The following is a 5,000-nucleotide window of genomic DNA, read 5'->3' as shown; positions in this document are numbered from 1 at the left end:
GGGGGTGTGGCGGTAAGCGAGAGCAAGGCTCGCTGGCACCCTTCTTATTGAGAGTACAGCTCCGTCACCTCTTTTACGATGCTGCTTTTTTCCCTTGCGTTTTTCTCTTCTTTCCACGTTCTCTCTCTTCACTGCCTTCGTCCCCGCTCTATTTCACTTCAGCCTTTCACTCTTGCTTCCTTCCAATGAGGACGGAGCTGCGGGAGAAAGGGCGCTATAGAGGATCGCTGTGGAGAGCTTCTGCTGTGCTTTGACATCTGAGCTCTGTGGAAAACGATCTCAATACAATTCTGAAAAACGCGACTCTCCGAACGCCAGCCAAACAAGTCTCCACAGCCGAAGCGCTGTGTCTCTTTTCAGCTGGCGATAAACCTTTCCTCGATCCTTTGCGGACTTGTAAAACTGTTCCTGATCAGAATAAAAAACGCTCACGCTAATACACAAGCACCCGTGTCTCGCCAAAGCTGACAAATAAACAGATGGACAAGCCGCACTGCACGTGTGAACAGGGGAATGAGCGAGCGAGCGGGGATAGGGCGCCTCCTGCGCTTAAAAGCTTACAGCATCTGGTATTCCCAGGCGGTCTCCCATCCAAGTACTAACCAGGCCCATCCCTATTTAGCTTCCGAGATCAGACGAAATCAGGCGTGCTCAAGGGGGTGTGGCCGCAAGCGAGAGCAAGGCTCGCTGGCACCCTTCTTATTGAGAGGACAGCTCCATCACCTCTTTTACAACGCTGCTTTTTTTCCCTTGCGTTTTTCTCTTCTTCCCACGTTCTCTCTCTTCACTGCCTTCGTCCCCGCTCTATTTCACTTCAGCCTTTCACTCTTGCTTCCTTCCAATGAGGACGGAGCTGCGGGAGAAAGGGCGCTATAGAGGATCGCTGTGGAGAGCTGCTGCTGTGCTTTGACATCTGAGCTCTGTGGAAAACGATCTCAATACAATTCTGAAAAACGCGACTCTCCGAACGCCAGCCGAACAAGTCTCCACAGCCGAAGCGCTGTGTCTCTTTTCAGCTGGCGATAAACCTTTCCTTGATCCTTTGCGGACTTGTTAAACTGTTCCTGATCAGAATAAAAAACGCTCACGCTAATACACAAGCACCTGTGTCTCGCCAAAGCTGAAAAATAAACAGACGGACAAGCCGCACTGCACGTGTGAACAGGGGAATGAGCCAGCGAGCGGGGATAGGGCGCCTCCTGCGCTTAAAAGCTTACAACACCTGGTATTCCCAGGCAGTCTCCCATCCAAGTACTAACCAGGCCCATCCCTGTTTAGCTTCCGAGATCATACGAGATCAGGCATGCTCAAGGGGGTGTGGCCGTAAGCGAAAGCAAGGCTCGCTGGCACCCTTCTTATTGAGAGGACAGCTCCGTCACCTCTTTTACGACGCTGCTTTTTTTCCCTTGCGTTTTTCTCTTCTTCCCACGTTGTCTCTCTTCACTGCCTTCGTCCCTGCTCTATTTCACTTCAGCCTTTCACTCTTGCTTCCTTCCAATGAGGACGGAGCTGCGGGAGAAAGGGCGCTATAGAGGATCGCTGTGGAGAGCTGCTGCTGTGCTTTGACATCTGAGCTCTGTGGAAAACGATCTCAATACAATTCTGAAAAACGCGACTCTCCGAACGCCAGCCGAACAAGTCTCCACAGCCGAAGCGCTGTGTCTCTTTTCAGCTGGCGATAAACCTTTCCTCGATCCTTTGCGGACTTGTAAAACTGTTCCTGATCAGAATAAAAAACGCTCACGCTAATACACAAGCACCCGTGTCTCGCCAAAGCTGACAAATAAACAGACGGACAAGCCGCACTGCACGTGTGAAGAGGGGAATGAGCCAGCTAGCGGGGATAGGACGCCTCCTGCGCTTAAAAGCTTACAGCACCGGGTATTCCCAGGCTGTCTCCCATCCAAGTACTAACCAGGCCCATCCCTGTTTAGCTTCCAAGATCAGACGAGATCAGGCATGCTCAAGGGGGTGTGGCCGTAAGCAAGAGCAAGGCTCGCTGGCACCCTTCTTATTGAGAGTACAGCTCCGTCACCTCTTTTACGACGCTGCTTTTTTCCCTTGCGTTTTTCTCTTCTTTCCACGTTCTCTCTCTTCACTGCCTTGGTCCCCGCTCTATTTCACTTCAGCCTTTCACTCTTGCTTCCTTCCAATGAGGACGGAGCTGCGGGAGAAAGGGCGCTATAGAGGATCGCTGTGGAGAGCTGCTGCTGTGCTTTGACATCTGAGCTCTGTGGAAAACGATCTCAATACAATTCTGAAAAAAGCGACTCTCCGAACGCCAGCCGAACAAGTCTCCACAGCCGAAGCGCTGTGTCTCTTTTCAGCTGGCGATAAACCTTTCCTCGATCCTTTGCGGACTTGTAAAACTGTTCCTGATCAGAATAAAAAACGCTCACGCTAATATACAAGCACCCGTGTCTCGCCAAAGCTGACAAATAAACAGACGGACAAGCCGCACTGCACGTGTGAACAGGGGAATGAGCGAGCGAGCGGGGATAGGGCGCCTCCTGCGCTTAAAAGCTTACAGCATCTGGTATTCCCAGGCGGTCTCCCATCCAAGTACTAACCAGGCCCATCCCTATTTAGCTTCCAAGATCAGACGAGATCAGGCGTGCTCAAGGGGGTGTGGCCGCAAGCAAGAGCAAGGCTCGCTGGCACCCTTCTTATTGAGAGGACAGCTCCGTCACCTCTTTTACGACGCTGCTTTTTTTCCCTTGCGTTTTTCTCTTCTTTCCACGTTCTCTCTCTTCACTGCCTTCGTCCCCGCTCTATTTCACTTCAGCCTTTCACTCTTGCTTCCTTCCAATGAGGACGGAGCTGCGGGAGAAAGGGCGCTATAGAGGATCGCTGTGGAGAGCTGCTGCTGTGCTTTGACATCTGAGCTCTGTGGAAAACGATCTCAATACAATTCTGAAAAACGCGACTCTCCGAACGCCAGCCGAACAAGTCTCCACAGCCGAAGCGCTGTGTCTCTTTTCAGCTGGCGATAAACCTTTCCTCGATCCTTTGCGGACTTGTTAAAACTGTTCCTGATCAGAATAAAAAACGCTCACGCTAATACACAAGCACCCGTGTCTCGCCAAAGCTGACAAATAAACAGACGGACAAGCCGCACTGCACGTGTGAACAGGGGAATGAGCGAGCGAGCGGGGATAGGGCGCCTCCTGCGCTTAAAAGCTTACAGCACCTGGTATTCCCAGGCGGTCTCCCATCCAAGTACTAACCAGGACCATCCCTGTTTAGCTTCCGAGATCAGACGAGATCAGGCGTGCTCAAGGGGGTGTGGCCATAAGCGAGAGCAAGGCTCGCTGGCACCCTTCTTATTGAGAGGACAGCTCCGTCACCTCTTTTACGACGCTGCTTTTTTTCCCTTGCGTTTTTCTCTTCTTCCCACGTTCTCTCTCTTCACTGCCTTCGTCCCCGCTCTATTTCACTTCAGCCTTTCACTCTTGCTTCCTTCCAATGAGGACGGAGCTGCGGGAGAAAGGGCGATTTAGAGGATCGCTGTGGAGAGCTGCTGCTGTGCTTTGACATTTGATCTCTGTGGAAAACGATCTCAATACAATTCTGAAAAACGCGACTCTCCGAACGCTAGCCGAACAAGTCTCCACAGCCGAAGCGCTGTGTCTCTTTTCAGCTGGCGATAAACCTTTCCTCGATTCTTTGCGGACTTGTTAAACTGTTCCTGATCAGAATAAAAAACGCTCACGCTAATACACAAGCACCCGTGTCTCGCCAAAGCTGACAAATAAACAGACGGACAAGCCGCACTGCACGTGTGAACAGGGGAATGAGCGAGCGAGCGGGGATAGGGCGCCTCCTGCGCTTAAAAGCTTACAGCACCTGGTATTCCCAGGCGGTCTCCCATCCAAGTACTAACCAGGCCCATCCCTGTTTAGCTTCCGAGATCAGACGAGATCAGGCGTGCTCAAGGGGGTGTGGCCGTAAGTGAGAGCAAGGATCGCTGGCACCCTTCTTATTGAGAGGACAGCTCCGTCACCTCTTTTACGACGCTGCTTATTTTCCCTTGCGTTTTTCTCTTCTTCCCACGTTCTCTCTCTTCACTGCCTTCGTCCCCGCTCTTTTTCACTTCAGCCTTTCACTCTTGCTTCCTTCCAATGAGGACGGAGCTGCGGGAGAAAGGGCGCTATAGAGGATCGCTGTGGAGAGCTGCTGCTGTGCTTTGACATCTGAGCTCTGTGGAAAACGATCTCAATACAATTCTGAAAAACGCGACTCTCCAAACGCCAGCCGAACAAGTCTCCACAGCCGAAGCGCTGTGTCTCTTTTCAGCTGGCGATAAACCTTTCCTCGATCCTTTGCGGACTTGTAAAACTGTTCCTGATCAGAATAAAAAACGCTCACGCTAATACACAAGCACCCGTGTCTCGCCAAAGCTGACAAATAAACAGACGGACAAGCCGCACTGCACGTATGAACAGGGGAATGAGCGAGCGAGCGGGGATAGGGCGCCTCCTGCGCTTAAAAGCTTACAGCACCTGGTATTCCCAGGCGGTCCCCCATCCAAGTACAAACCAAGCCCATCCCTGTTTAGTTTCCGAGATCAGACGAGATCAGGCGTGCTCAAGGGGGTGTGGCCATAAGCGAGAGCAAGGCTCGCTGGCACCCTTCTTATTGAGAGGACAGCTCCGTCACCTCTTTTACGACGCTGCATTTTTTCCCTTGCGTTTTTCTCTTCTTCCCACGTTCTCTCTCTTCACTGCCTTCGTCCCTGCTCTATTTCACTTCAGCCTTTCACTCTTGCTTCCTTCCAATGAGGACGGAGCTGCGGGAGAAAGGGCGCTATAGAGGATTGCTGTGGAGAGCTGCTGCTGTGCTTTGACATCTGAGCTCTGTGGAAAACGATCTCAATACAATTCTGAAAAACGCGACTCTCCGAACGCCAGCCGAACAAGTCTCCACAGCCGAAGCGCTGTGTCTCTTTTCAGCTGGCGATAAACCATTCCTCGATCCTTTGCGGACTTGTAAAACTGTTC

At 51.8% G+C, this 5,000-nt stretch overlaps 8 pseudogenes; all 8 read right to left on the bottom strand.

The window, feature by feature from the left end:
• The window catches only part of LOC148667797 (5S ribosomal RNA), a 119-nt pseudogene extending 101 nt beyond the window's left edge, over window positions 1–18 (bottom strand).
• A 536-nt stretch (window positions 19–554) lies between these two features.
• Window positions 555–673, bottom strand: LOC148667796 (5S ribosomal RNA; annotated as a pseudogene).
• A 537-nt stretch (window positions 674–1,210) lies between these two features.
• On the bottom strand, window positions 1,211–1,329 carry LOC148667795 (5S ribosomal RNA; annotated as a pseudogene).
• Window positions 1,330–1,866: 537 nt separating this feature from the next.
• Window positions 1,867–1,985, bottom strand: LOC148667794 (5S ribosomal RNA; annotated as a pseudogene).
• A 536-nt stretch (window positions 1,986–2,521) lies between these two features.
• On the bottom strand, window positions 2,522–2,640 carry LOC148667793 (5S ribosomal RNA; annotated as a pseudogene).
• A 538-nt stretch (window positions 2,641–3,178) lies between these two features.
• LOC148667792 (5S ribosomal RNA) lies at window positions 3,179–3,297 on the bottom strand (annotated as a pseudogene).
• Window positions 3,298–3,834: 537 nt separating this feature from the next.
• On the bottom strand, window positions 3,835–3,953 carry LOC148667791 (5S ribosomal RNA; annotated as a pseudogene).
• Window positions 3,954–4,490: 537 nt separating this feature from the next.
• LOC148667790 (5S ribosomal RNA) lies at window positions 4,491–4,609 on the bottom strand (annotated as a pseudogene).
• Window positions 4,610–5,000: the final 391 nt, after the last annotated feature.

The sequence above is a fragment of the Lepisosteus platostomus genome, chromosome 5 (assembly GCF_059453375.1).
Source record: "Lepisosteus platostomus isolate fLepPlt1 chromosome 5, fLepPlt1.hap1, whole genome shotgun sequence".
Taxonomy (NCBI): Eukaryota; Metazoa; Chordata; class Actinopteri; order Semionotiformes; family Lepisosteidae; genus Lepisosteus; species Lepisosteus platostomus.
Note: the sequence above shows the minus strand (reverse complement) of the source record. Positions and strands in the feature narration are given on the sequence as shown.